We start from the raw sequence: 15,120 nt of genomic DNA, 5'->3' as shown, positions 1-15,120 counted from the left end.
AGTAACATTCTTCCAAGAAGACTCTTAGTAACCTCAGCCCCTACCAAGCCTAGGCGCACCTCTTCGGAGTCTTACGTTGGAATCCCGGCCTCGCGCCCCCTCACTCCACCGGGGTTTGGGGGGCTTGTCAATCATGGCGCTAAGCCCGCCCCTTCCGGCGCCTCCGCCGGGCCCGCCTCCTCCCCTCTTCCCTCCCCCACCCCTCCCCGTGCGAGTGTCTCCCTCTCCCTCTCGCTCTCTCTCTCTCTCCCTCTCTCTCTTTTGTGAGTTATAGCAACCGTTGCCTTGTGAATCAAGCGCCATAGTCACCGTAGTCCTGGCGACTGTTACCCATCAACAACAACTACTCCTCTCCTCCTCCTCCTCCTCTTCCTCCTCCTCCTCCCCACCACCACCATCTCCATCACCCACCAACAACACCACAATAATCCACAGCCAAGGTGAATATTCTTCGGTCTCTACATGTGTGTGGGAGCGTGTGGATGCGTGTGAACGCGTGTGTCCGTGCGTGTGTGTGTTCGTGTGTGCGAGCCGAGTGTGGCTGTGCGGGGGTCTCACTCCTGACACCGGGGGCTGCCGCTGCGGCGCCGCTGCCGAGGGGCTCTGTCCCCCGGGCTTGTTTACAATGGACCCTGCGCGCCGCGGCTGGGTCGGGGGTGTGGGCGCCGCGGCGCCCGCCCGCCGGCCCCGGCCCTCCGCCGGCCGCACTTCAGGGATGGAGCGGGAGCTCGGGGGGCTGCGAGCCGAGCGGGAGAGGGAGCCACAGTTTTCCAATGCGGATGCCGGATCTTTCCCTTAGGTCTAGTCTGAGGAGAAGGGTCAGGTGAAGAGAGAAGGATTTTCTTTTCTTTCCTTAATTTTGTTCTTTTTCAAAGCTGCTTGTTTCCTGCTTCTTTCAGAACCGAAATAGACAACACTATGAAGGGGGGGACTCGAGAGGTGGTGTTTTGTTGTTGTAGTTGTTCACTTGTGGGGCCTTGTTATGGGTTTTGTTATTTTTATCTTCGTACACTGGTGAACTTTTCCCACCGCCTATTCCCTTCATTTTGGCCCCTCTTTGCCTGATGCTAAATGGGCTGCTCTTCTTTTACCATCATGAGCTTCACGGTTTTCTTTTTGCTTTTAAAACTGTGTTTTCTTTGTGCTGCAAACAGTCTTAATATCCATCCAGCACTCTTCCCTCCCCCTCTTCCATCTCCCCCCCACACCCCTTGCACACACACTGAAACCTGGGGCCTCTTCGCTGGGCACTCTTTGCTGTACTGGGAGAGAGATTTTTTTTTTTTAAGTCTCGCTCCTCTCTCATTTTTGGGGTGTGTGTGTGCTTGTGATTTAAACCGGATGCAGGCATCTGTGATACTTGGGTTAATAGTTATTGACAGTGCTTTATCCTTCATGTGGAGATGGGAGGGGTAGTAGTGAGGTTCCCTTTCACTTTGATGAACCTCCCTCCCCACAGTGGAGTGTTAACAATTTTCATTGTCGTTATGAGACTTTTGTGTGGTGAACAGGGAAAGGACACAGGGAAGCTTTGTGAAAACTCAGTTTACAGTGTTATGTGTGACAGTTAGGGTACTTTTAAGAGTTGTTTTTTTTTTTTTTTTTAATCTTCTCTGTTCTGTTCGTTTTCCTTTGAGAGTTGAAATTGAAGTCAAGTTGTTCATAAAGAATGTATGAAGCTTCTCAACTTGAAACGTGTGTATATTTCACTTTCTTTGTGGTTGTTAAGATCTAGGCATGTGTGTGCTTAACATATTCTTTTTATTTACTTTTTGGGTTTCTTTGGACAGTGATGTGAACCTGCTCAGGAGAGAGAACTTTTTCCTTAAGTCTTTTTTTTTTTTTAATCATTTTTCTCTGTAGATTTGAATACTAATTAGTTCTCAAGTAGTAGGTTCTTGGTTATTGTTAACCCAGTTTAACAGATCCTCTAAATTTGTTCCTTTTTCAGCCTAACTTTTAATTAATTATCAGTAAAGAGTTTTGATAATGAATGTTTGCTAAAACAAATATAATGTGTTAGTATAGTTGTACTTATTGAAGTTTTTAATTTACAATTTTAAAATACTTAAATAGTCTTCTTTCTAAAAGCAAACATATTGATTTAACTGACAGAGCAGCCTGTGAATAATGTGATAGTGTTAATTATTCTTGAAATTGTCAATGAGGAGGTTGGGTAATTATAATGCTATTAAGGCTAATATTTTGTAAAATAAGAGTTAGGGGTTTAAAAAAACTTTTCCTCTTTCAATTCATTTTCTTGTGATTGCTATTTTAAATGAAGATGATATTTTGTTCTGAAAGAAGTCTTTTTCAGAGCTCTCAGATTTCTTTTTAATCAGTCATCCTCTCCCCAAATTGAGTTCCATGCAAATCTCTAATACTAACTTGTATTTTTTTTCTCCTGTTCAGGTGAGTGTCAAATGCCTGAACTCTTTTGGATGGTGAAGCTCCTGGGTCCTATAAACTCTGAAGTTAATAGTAGTTTTGCTGTCTTGGGACAGTTTCAGACCTTATGCCATTTATATAATAGGTTTTAAGTTGAGTAGATTATATACTGTAATGTTATGGCTTAATATTTTTATATACAGTGTTCAAGAACTTTTTGAGGCATTTCACTCATTATATATATCTCAGGTTTTCAATAATTTATAGATATTTATAATTTTCATTCACAAGTTGATTTGAAAGCAGAACTTAAATTGAATTCTATTATCCATTTTTTAAAGCATGTAAAAGTTGCTGTTAGAGCTGCTTTGGACTCAGTTAAGTTGATATTCATATGGATTGGGTAAATGATAATCAGAAATACGAACAAATGATAAATTTTAAAATTAGACACAACGGTACATACTTAGCATTTAGTTTATTTTTTCTGTGATATTGATTATCAGAAATACTAACAAATGATATATTTTAAAATTAAACACAAAGATAGATACTTAACAGTTAGTTTACTCTTTCTGTAATATTTTTCGAGGTGGGACTGGATTATGTATTGGTGTTCTGTGTTTTCAGTTTTCAGACTAATAGAAATCTGTTAAAAGTGATAATGCTTTGAAACTGAAACCATGAAATAGATGTCATTTGTAACTTGTTTTGAGTAGGTGAATTTCTGTGGTTAAATGTATGTCATAATGCCTATTTCAGTCTTTTTGGATTGTTTTGCCTATGAATTATATTAAACATTATAGGCATACTACATTTACATGTATATGGTAAACTAATGCATTCCTAGAAGTTTTGTATCATTTCACATTGTTTTCATTATATGGGGTGGGTATACATAGTTTTAAAAATACTGTATTGTTCCTTCATTATTCAAATAGTCTTGTACGCAGGTACTTAAATAAAAGTTTATAGTTTGTACGTTTAAATACTTTAATCTTAAACAAGCAAATTTTTTTTTTACCCTGAACAGATTTGTTAATGGCAAATTTTTTACCATTAAAAAATAGCAATTAAAAAATGAATGAATCTTAAATCAAGATAGATTTCATGATTGTTTAAATGATGATATATGTTACTTTTTGGTAACATTTTTCATTATTCTTGAGAAAGTTGATACTGTGTTGATATTCTTCAACTGAGGAAATCAGCAGGTAGAATACAATGATTTTGCTTTAAAATTTTTAAAGTTTGTGTATATGTGTGTTTAACAGGATAGATATAGCAACAGATATGTAGCAAGAGTTAATTTAAAAAAAAAAAACTTTTCTCAACAGTCTAGTAGGAATGTTACTTTGTTTTTGGTATCCATGTTGAGAATATGTTACAAGAAATGATAATACCAAAGAAGTAAGCTTTTAAATTATGAAGAGGCTGCTGGTTATTTTGTTTTTATGCTGAACATTTGGCTAAAAATTCTCTATTTGCTCTAAGCTACTTTAAAAATAAATAGTTTCCCTAACTGAATTACTTGCCTTTAACTCTTTGGTATATATTCCCAGTAGTCATCGCAAAGTGAATTTTAAGTTCCTCTCTGTTCACAGGAGCATAGTGTTCCCATATTTTGGAAATCCAAGATTAAGTGGATTTGACTAAATCTGTCTTGTTAGGGACAGATGGCTGCTTTAGACAGGTGTCACTTTCATTTTTTTTACTGCATTGTATTGGGATTTCCCAGTGGTTCACAAAAGGACTGTCTAAAGCAGGTGGCATCTTTTGCTTTTGTTGTTAGTAAAAAATCTACTTTTAGAGTTAATTATTTTCCTGGGAAGAGGTTTTTTTTTTTTTTTTTTAGTAAAATTTTGAACTACTCAAGATTCATAATTTCATTAACATAATTTTTATTTCTGAATAACACTCTATTTTCAAGCTGTGGAACTTTCAGATCCTTTCTCAAAGTACTTGTCTGTTCTTACAAATAATGGTAAATTCCCTTTGAGGCCAGAAAAAGTACACAGGAACACTTTACACACTCAATGAGTCAAATTTATCTGAAGCAAAAAGCCAAGGCAGATTTGAATAAAGTGAAATTTGGTTGATATGATAAGTTAACTTTGCCATCCCATACTTAAAGGATTTTTCAGACAGCATTATTTTAATTAAGTGATATATATTGGAAATGGGTATTGTTTTTGTTGGTTCAGTATTTTACATATTTTCAAACTAAAACATTTTCCTAACCAACTTCAGTATTTGGTATAAAGTTTATAGTGATCTTTTAAAATAAAAATTGTTTTTAAGCATTATTGTTTAAAAATATGTACTGCAGTAAATAAAAGTATCAACCTATGGATTTCTAAAGTTTGTTTTTACTCTATGATTTTATCCTTTTTTGTGAGAATTTTATGTCTTATAATAGGTGCACCAGAGGGTGCTGTGCTGATTGCAACATGAGATTATTATCACTAAGAATGTGAACTCATTAGAACTTTTATTTAAAGAAAAAAATTCAATTATATATGCATTCAAGTACATAATTGCCTTATTTTTATGGAGTTTAAAATTTAATATACTGTCTTTATAGAAAGTTTTATATCAAAACCAGTCTCTGTATATATTGGCACAACATATAACAATATCAAAATTGATATCTTTGGCATAGCCTGAATGTTAGCTTTAGTCCTATAGGCATATACATTGATTATCTTATGGAGATATTTTAGTCTCTATCTCAAAAACTTAGTTTAACTTGTGAATCCTACTATATTACAGTGTGGCTTTATAGTTGGTGAATTTGATTTTGTTGGCACATATCGATAGTCATACATTCTTATAACACTTTTATATGGCATAATTAATGATATGGTTTTTATGGTATAATCTTTAAAAAAACCCAACTGCACTGGAAAAGTATAAATGGTTATAGTAGTTATCAAGGTAATTAATCAACAATAATAAAATAATATTAAAAATTCACTCCCTACTTCATGCTGTTGGAGTAGACTAGCTTGGTTATTTAATTTAGCTTGTTATCTGAAAAGCTATAGATTCTCTGCCTTCTGCTGTGTCATACACTTCTAAAGCGAGAGTACATTTCTTTCTGTGTCTTATATTTGTTCAGTGAGAGATTTTTGGAAAAATTGTTGAATCCAGTCTTTCGTGTTACGGTCTCTCTTCACAGTAGTATATACTCTAAAAGACAAATACTGAAACAGTGGTATCTTCCTCAAGTAAGCTTAGAAAGATGATGTTTATGTATTAAATCATACATCCTTTTTTATCTTGATAATGAATTTATACTATTCTACCACATTTAATTTCAATCAGCTAATTGTGATATTTTTTAAAAGTAACTTTATAAGGCATAATAGTTCATGTGTGTTGGAATGCCTCAAAGAATTCAAAACCTGAAGAGAAGTAACAATATTTTTAAATACTGGTCTTGCTAAAATAGGTTAGGCATGTTCCTTTAAAAATACAGTCCTGCAGTTTACCAGTTAATTTATTCCACTGAAATTTTAAAAGTATATTATATGACCAGTTGTGTTGCTTAAAAATGTTTATATTTGAAGTTTTTATTTTATATCAAAGTATAAGATGTACTTAATGAAAATGAGTTAAAAATTGAATTGTATTTAGAGTATCAATAAATAGATATGTGTTTTGTTCCTTAAACAGATGGATTGAATAAGTATATTGGTTAAGAATACAGACTTTGGAATCAGATTTTAGATAATCTTATTAACTGTGTGACCTTGGACAAGTTATTTACCTTCACTTAGCCTCAGTTTTCTCACTTGAAAAATAGAATCAGTCTTCCCTGCTTTATAGGATTTTGTGAGGATTAGAGGAGATAATTTGTGTAATGTATTTTGCTCAGTATTGGACACAGTACATGCTCAATATGTGTTGGCTTCATTATTAGGGAATGCTGAGAAGATAGCCATTCTAATGTTTTTGCTACTTAAGAATGCTTAGAATATGCTCCTCTGACCATGTCTTTTCTAATGGGCCCAAAGTTTTGAAACCTTGCCTACTGATCTACACTCATCAAATAATTATTCTCTTTCTTCTACTTTTAAAAATAAAGTACAGACAGGCTATCAGTCACAGATGTGGATTACTATTTGATAACCAGTTTTGTTATCACACTTAATTAATAGAATATTAGCCCAAAGTTATGTTTTAGTTGTACTCTGCAGGCTTATTATAACGGGCTCCATTTACTGTGTTTGCATAACTCTCCTGGTTCAGGAATTTGAAATTAAGAACTAATGATGTAATATTTCCTTATTTGTTGAGCTTCCTATTATCCATTTCATTGTCCCATTTATGTTTTCCTTTTCACATGTTATACATGAATTCATTTGAAAACATTTTGAGCCCTTTTTGCAAACTTTATAGTAAGTGTAGTCATTAGTATATAATGATAATAAATGTCATGTGTGTAAAGATGAGTTTATCAAGGAATTTTTCTGTAATTTTATAATGCACTGCTTAGAATTGTTATTTTACTAAGGGAAAAAAATGTATGAGGTCACTACTTGTATACCTGCAGCAATAAGTAATTTAGAAATAATTTGCCAGTCCCAATCTTGAACTGTAAAGTAACCTTGGAACATTATCTAGTATAACATATAATGTGAAATCATAGAGGAAAAATGTCATCTTTGGCTGCCTTTCTTTGGATGTTAAAGATGTTTAAAGTAACATTTTCAAGTTGGCTGCCATATCTAAAGTTGCTATTCAGTAATTTGATGTATTTCTATTTTTTTCTGAACATTTTGATTAAGAATGAATTTTTTTTCTCAGTTTAGAGTGATCTCAATATTTCTAGTCTTTCTCAAACTGGAAATGTAATTTATACATTCAGTTGAAAATTTACCTTATACCATGGCACCTTTTTTTGTGGAAGCATTGTATATTACACAACTTTTTGCCTGCTTCTCATTTTACTCACTCTTATTCTCCCCACTTCTGTATTGTTTAATTATATGACCCCTTTCATGTTATTTTATAGATTATTAGCCCAAGTATATAAATTAGACTGACTCTTAGCTTAGCCATCTATTCTGCTTCCTCTCACCAATGAATTTTAAATACATTTTTAAAAAAGAACTTTTGGAAAAAGATTAGGAAATGTGATGTAAATGGTAAGGTTATACAGTCATATATCACTAAACAACGGGGAGGTATTCTGAGAAATGCATTGTGAGGCAGTTTCATCATTGTGTGAACCTCATGGAGTATACTTATACAAACAAGATGGTGTAGCCTACTACACACCCAGGCTATATGCTGTAACCTATAGCTCCTAGGCTACAAACCTGTACAGCATGTTACTGTACTGAATACTATAGCCAGTTGTAAAACAGTGCTAGTAAGTAGTTTTGTATCTTAACATAGGAAAGGTAATAGCTTTGAGCTATGATGTTATGATGGCTACATAGTTACTAGGTGATAAGAATTTTTCAGCTCCATTATAATCTTATGAAGACCGCTGTTATATATGCTAGCTGTTGTTGACAGAAATGATATGTGGTACATGACTGTATATTATTACCATTTCCAGTCATCTTTTATTTTCTTACAACTTCTACCCATCTCACTCTCTTCTTGAACAAATACTTGAACAAATGATGTAACCTGAACATGGTTTTGATTCAGTAGACTTCCTTCTTAGTTCTCTGGCTAAGGACTTTAGGGTTAAATCTCTTATCTAGTCCATAGATACTGTGTTTGCACAATCACATATGCCTGCTATTGCTGACTCTTTACTTGTGGATTCTTCTTTCTCACTTTTATTAGCAGCAGTAATACCCAGTCAGTTCTGCTTGCCTTTGCTTTATAGTGCTTGTGGTCAGGATTCTCAGAGGTTTTTGATGATTACTGTTTAGGTAAAAACATGTATGGGATGATAGGAGCTGAATGTAGAAAAACTAATAGAGTGAGGCATCAGGCCTCAAAATAAAAGTATATTAGTTGGTGAGAGAAGACATATATGAGAGGTGATAGAAGGTGAAAGGAGAGAGGGTGACTAGGCCGAGAAATAAAGACTTCAAAAGTATTACTACCAGCTTACAGTAGGAGAGAGGAGAAAACAAAGGTACTCAGTGTAACTAACTGTAAAACCTTAGGCTAGTCACTGAAGCCCTGTAGGTCTTAGATTCTTCACTTGTAAAATGAAACAATAAGGCTATGTGATCTCTAAGGCCCTTTCCAGCACTGACAGTCTATGATTCCATGACAAGATTGGCACTGGGTAAAGGGAAGCATGCCAGTAACATGGAGCCAGGGATTGGTGTTTCCTTTACCATGTTCTCAAAGGGTAGCATGTTGCTTGCCTATTGTTTCTTTTGTTAAGAACAACGAAGAAAGAAAACCCAGAGCCTGGGGCTAGCATAATGGTCATACCTATAACAAAGTCTCAGAATGTTCCACCATTTCAGTGGCTCCTGTAGAGAGTGGTGGCCAAGTGCCCTGATTTTCTCACCCACGTAGGAATTAGCTGAGTCTCACAGCTTGAGCTACTTCTGGAGCCAGCTCTTCTATGTATGTGTGCCAGACAAGTGTCTGACAGTTGGGGCTCCTGCCTGTTGCTCACCATTGAGATATTTAAAACAGGACATGATTTCCTAAGTACATGGATAGGCAACTTGACAGAGAGAGAAAGGGAAAGAGCACGTTGAGAGGGAGCACGAGAGTGTGTGTGAGTGCCCTCTCTCTTACCAGAAACAAACAAAAAATAATTTAGGTTTCTGTTGATCTCATTTTTAAACATTTATTTCCCACTTATTAAAGCTATTCAACTGATTTTTGAAAAGAGCTAAAATCCTATAAATATATGGGCAAGTTCTGAGAGCCTTTGACCTACTTTGGGGCCGTGGTCTGGGAGGCATTACCATCTTCCACACTAGTATTCCCTTATATTTTTCCATTGGTAATAATTATTACTTTACTTTTTTTATGAATATTGTTTATACTTGGATAAATATTCTTTTAATTTAGGTTTGATAGCAGAAAAATTATTGAATATTGATAAAAAACTATACTTTAAAAAATTTATTTTAATATTTGGTGAGTAGACTTATCAAGACTTTGGAGCATGGCAGGCTAAGAGAAGAGGCATTTTTGCATTAATTCAAGATAAGTCATATAGTCTTCTGTATCTCAACTCTTTTACCAGCCTAATAAGGGAGTGTATGAAAGATTGTAATTGTTATTGCTTTTTAAAATTATTTTTGAATTTTTTTTACTGATTGATAATAGACATAATCAAGTTTCTGAACCATGTTCAGATACACATGCCTAATAGCATTCATATATTTCAGTGTAACTGTCATCCTTGAAATGTATCTGGCCCTCTTCAGTCTCATTCAGCATAGTTTACCTTAATGTGCCAAAACCATTTTAGAGACTTTGCTTGTTAAAGTTTCTTTCTTCCATGCTTTAGTTATAGAGGATTAGGGGAGGTTGCTGAAGAGGGGCAGGAAGAAGAAGATACATTTAGAAATCATATCCTGATTCTAGTGTTAGATATCAGTACATTACTTATCCTCCCAGTTAATTTTCCTGGACTGTGAAGTTTTGGTGGGGGTGGGGATTGAGGTGAGGATTGGAGTTTTTGAGGAGGCAGGAGATGGAGACTCAGGGGATCCAGTATTTCTTCCAGATAGCTTTCTTTTTCTGCTGCAGTATTGTGCATATACTTTTGTGAGGGAGGGCAATTATTTTATTTTTGTTAGTGATTGCTTTTCACCTAAAGACTGAGCGTATCTGTACATGTCTATTTATTACTATATTAGTAGATATAAAATAATATCTTTCTCTTTTAAGGAGTCTGTATTGTGATTTGGTCATGCACAGATTTAGAAAGATAGGAATAAAAGAAAGGAATAATGAGAAAATCTAGTTTAGAGGCAAGATAACAGAAGTGATGCTTTTAATCTACCTCTTTATATTTTGCTTTGGATACGCGGTTTTGTGGCTGTATTTTTGCTATAGAACCTAGGTTTTTCCACTGTTCCTATTTTTGAATATATTTTATGGAACCAAAGAGTATAATCTGTCACATCAGGCTTTCACTGATTGGCATCTGATTATATCTGATGATAGTCTTAGAGATAAATTTTGATGAAGTGTCAGCTTAAGGATCATTAATAATAAACATGAAAAGCTATTATATTAGTAATCTGAAAATCACCTTTACAGCTTCAAATGTAAAGATGTATCTTAATGTGCCATGGTGGCAACACCACATGAAAAATTAATATATACGATGGAATCCCAATAAACTTATTTTCCTTGTTTTACAACAGGTTCATATTGGATGCATTTGAAGCCTTTTAATTTAAAAACGTTACTTTACATTGTTGATGTATATGTATATTAAGAAAAACGGAATTTAACCTAGGTATTGCATTTTGTGTATATGTGTGTGTTTGTGGGTGAGTAGACATTTAGAAAGTCATTTTAATGTACATTTTGCTTGGTGCTGTAGAACTTCTGTCAGTACTGTTTTTGCATTATACATATCTTGAAATAGTCTTAGGAACATTTAGCATTTCCATCTCAGTGCTATTTTCTTGAGACAAAGAAAATTAGGGGAAATGTTTGATTACATTTCTTGAATGACCTTTGTGTGACTTTACAAGCAATTTTTAATAGTATTTTGTATTATATGGTGATTTTTAGAGGCTACTTTTAGTTAATAAAGACCATGAATGCTGAAGTTGAATTAAATTATAGTTAAAAACAAAAATTGTAGTTCATTCTTTTTATAGGAGGGTAAGATATTGTGCTGCTGCATGAACATTTGATCTGTTCCTTTATTTTTAGAAGTCTGCCGAGTTTTGAAATTTAAAACCTTTTAAATAATATTGCATGAGTAGAGGTGTATAATATTTGTGGATTTATATTTCAACAAAGGTTTAAGAGCCATATGTCTTAGAAATCAGGTAGAATTCTTTTATCTTTATAACTTGGAAAGAGATGCATTTTATTATTTTGATTGAGTTAGGTTTTCTTGAGCATTTCCTTGGGGGGGTGGTGGTGGTGGTGATAGAAATGCAAATGACCATGGGCTGAAGATGTAAATCAGAATAGTTTGTGAGAGGAGGTCATCTTAGTGATCCTGATACTTCTGTCCAGTCCTGCTGCCCTTGAGAAACTTTGAAGTAAGGACTTCTTTCTTGAATGACATGAGCCTCTCTATTACATTGTGTTTTTGTTAATTTCCATTGTTATCTGGAATTTCCTAAATGTGCATTGTATATGAGCTTTGGAAGTTCCAGTTTACCTTTTAGTATACAAAATTTAGAAAGAATGCCAATAGATGGCACCCCATGCCCAGAATCACAACTTAATCTGAAGGAGTTGGGTCAAAAATGAGGGTAAATTGAAGAAGGATCATATAATTGGAAAACCTAGAGTATAACAGCAACTTGGATGATGTAGGGAAAAAGAAGTGTCATTTTAGGTACTAAATGTAAATCCCAGTTTGCCATATTCTGCATATCTAATAATATCACTACTACTATTAAAGACAGTAGTAGTTTCTAATATGTGATTCAAAAACATTATATCAGAGACCTAAGAGGTACTTGGATATATTAGTCTATAAGCTTTTAGTTTTATATCATTGTCCTTTAGCTTTCATTTTGAATGACGAATTAAAGGATTTTTATCAATGTATATTTAGTGCAATACTATTTTGGTTTAATTTAGGAATCCTGAAATGGCTTAGATTTCCATTGAGTTTTAAGAGGTATTTTGAAAGAAAAGAGAGAAATGAGGTATTAGATATAAATTTACATATTCCCAGCTATGTGGACATATTTTTTAAGATATCAAATTGTAGAAGGCTACAGAAATGACAGATGATGTTTGGGAATCAATAAGGATAAAAAAGATGGGTAGGAGGAGATACTGAAAAATGGAGTTGGATAAAATTAGTAGAAAAATTGGAAAAAAAGATAAAAATAAGGGAAGATGGATAAATCAAAATGTGAATTGTGAAATAACTTGTTGAATGAATAAGCAGTGAGGGAAGCTGAGGGAAAGATTGTTCTTATTTCCTTTGTGGGCACCACATTTTTTGTTGCTTTTTTGTTGGCAATATAAGGTGCAGGGACCTTTGACTATTACAGCATGAGGTTTGACTATTTCTAGATGTTGTGTGTAGGAAGGCATTAAATTGAGGTGTGCTACATGAGGGTTTCCTTCCAATTATTGTATTGCTACAAAGTAATACAGTATTAATATATGAAATATGTAAAATTAATATATGTAATTGGGATAGATATCTGATTAACTTATTTGATATCTACAGCAGTCTATATTTGGGAAACCAATATGTAGTGGACCAAAATGTATATATTCTTAAACTTTTTTTTTTTTTTTTTTTGACACAGAGTCTCACTGTGTTGCCTGGGCTGGAGTGCCATGGCATCAGCCTAACTCACAGCAACCTCAAACTCCTATACTCAAGCAATCCTTTTGCCTCAGCCCCCCCCCCCCCCCCCCAAGTAGCTGGGACTCCAGACACATGCCACCATGCCCGGCTAATTTTTTCTATATATTTTTAGTTGGCCAATTAATTTGTTTCTATTTTTAGTAGAGATGGGGTCTCACTCTTGCTCAGGCTGGTTTCAAACTCTTGACCTTGAGCGATCTGCCCACCTAGGCCTCCCAGAGTGCTAGGATTACAGGTGTGAGCCACTGTGCCTGGCCTATATTCTTAAACTTTTTATATTTTGAAATATTTAAAACTTATATTGAAGTAGAGGAAATAGTATAATGAATTCCCATGTGCCCATCAAACAGATTTAACAAATTAGTACCTCCTATTCTTAAAGCTGTATCATTTGAAATATTTATTTATTGAAATAAACTTGAATACTTTATTCTATGTTGCTTTGAAAACATTTAAATCTTATGCTAAGAACTGACTCAATGTAGACTTGAAATGAGCTATGTTTAAGGTACAATATTTAAAAGTGATTGATCTTCATATTGTTTCCTCTCAGCATAGCATTTCTAAATCAGGGAGTTTGTTTTCGGTTGCTGGTCAAGTCCTTTGTTTAGTAATTCCAGGCTCCTCTACTTGAAACCTGACCCATCATTAAAAAAAGGAGCACATGCTAGGACAGGAGGCCATATTTGCAGGCAGAGGAAAAAAAATCTGCCTTGAGATATATCTTTCAGGGATCAAATGGGGTCAGTCTTTTGTCTGTCATTTCAACTTGTTTTTGGGTAGATTTGTGTAAACAGTTAAAAGTCATTTTATAAGTAGATGAGGGAAGCGAACCAACTATCTTCTGGAATATTTCCTTCAAAGTTAGCTACTCAGTGGGACATGCCATTAGTTTATAATAGAACATAAAGGAAGAGATATCCAAGAGCTAATGTACTGATAATTAATGATATCATTCAAAGCACTTTAATATTTTCTGATTCAATATCTTTAGGGAATGAGAAGTTTTCTTTAGTTTTTTTTTTTATTTGACTGAGGCCTTACAGGTTTGAAAGAAGCTTATTTTCCAGTGCTAAAGTCTATATCAAAAAAAGGACGAATCCATTATTCATGTTGGAAACTATTCTGTAATGAGCAGATTAATATGTATAATAAATAGTGAGAAATGATATTTTAATAAATGACACAAAATGTAGACTGAATTTGTTTATTTAAAAGCTGATGTTTCTTTGAATTTAATTAAATGGTTAAAGTATGAAGTAAATATTAAATAAGGCCTGCATTTTTTCATTTATATAATAACTTTAATTGCTAAACTTACTTCTTTATGATCCCAAGGATTGAGTGTAATTGTATGTGACTCAACAAAATATTTTGTGGCAATCTTTTAAAATATTACTATACAGGGTAACTAGACAGACTAAATAGTCAAATAATACAGAATAACTAAAGCAGTGCACTAATTAAATGATCTTATCCCACAACTACGATTTCTTTTCTCTGAGGGTTATATTTAATTCTTTCTGCCATTAAGAAACATCTATATTAAGTGATCCTGCATATTAGATTTTCATGCTTTCCAAAAGTAGATAGATGATGTGGTATATGAATAAACTTTAATGAGCCAAACAATGTTTGGACAAAACATAAATGTAACCCTTCAAAACAAAATATGGAATATACGTGTTAACTCAGTAATATTTATAGAAGATTTTGTTATGAATGTGGTGCAATATCAATTTCAACATTTATATAACTTTTTCTGTACTTTTAAATACTTATACTTAAAGTATAATTTTATTTGTTTTTTTATTGTTTGATACTCTACATAGTATCAGTAAAAGCATAGTCAATTTTATTCTACTGTTTAAAAGTTGTTTCTTTTTGAAGAAAAGAAACCACCACTGCATTTATGTTCTATGATAGAATTTAAAAACCAGCCATTTCCAATGTGAGAATAATAATATTAGTCTACTTATATTGGAGTAACTCCCCTGTAGCAATCAGCTTAATGCTCTAATTTGGAAGAAAGCTGTCTTTTCACTTGTAAAGGAGAGGTTTATCCAAGAATTGACCTGTCTGTATTTTGAACCTGACCCTGTTTGCATAGCAGCTAAGCTTTTGGGTCTGTAACCTCAAACCCTCTCTGGTGAGTGTCTTCCTTTCTCTAGAGCCCAACTTCACGTTTTCTTCCTGTCTCTTTTTCACTATTCTACTGCCATATTTCTCTGCCCCTTTATTATGTCTGGCCCAGCACA

The 15,120-nt window shown here is 34.1% G+C and overlaps 1 protein-coding gene across 3 annotated transcripts in view; it reads left to right on the top strand.

Moving 5' to 3' along the window:
• The first annotated feature begins 212 nt into the window (after positions 1 to 212).
• Positions 213 to 15,120, top strand: part of RFX3 (regulatory factor X3) — a 290,574-nt gene continuing 275,666 nt past the window's right edge. For all 3 annotated transcript variants that reach the window (XM_012737587.3, XM_012737571.3, XM_076008666.1), the window contains exon 1: positions 213 to 440. The gene's annotated coding sequence lies outside the window, so the exon portion shown is untranslated. The remainder of the gene's footprint in view (positions 441 to 15,120) is intronic.

This window comes from Microcebus murinus, chromosome 12 (genome assembly GCF_040939455.1).
Source record: "Microcebus murinus isolate Inina chromosome 12, M.murinus_Inina_mat1.0, whole genome shotgun sequence".
Taxonomy (NCBI): Eukaryota; Metazoa; Chordata; class Mammalia; order Primates; family Cheirogaleidae; genus Microcebus; species Microcebus murinus.
The sequence above is the reverse complement of the archived record's forward strand: the minus strand, read 5'-3'. Positions and strand labels throughout refer to the sequence as shown.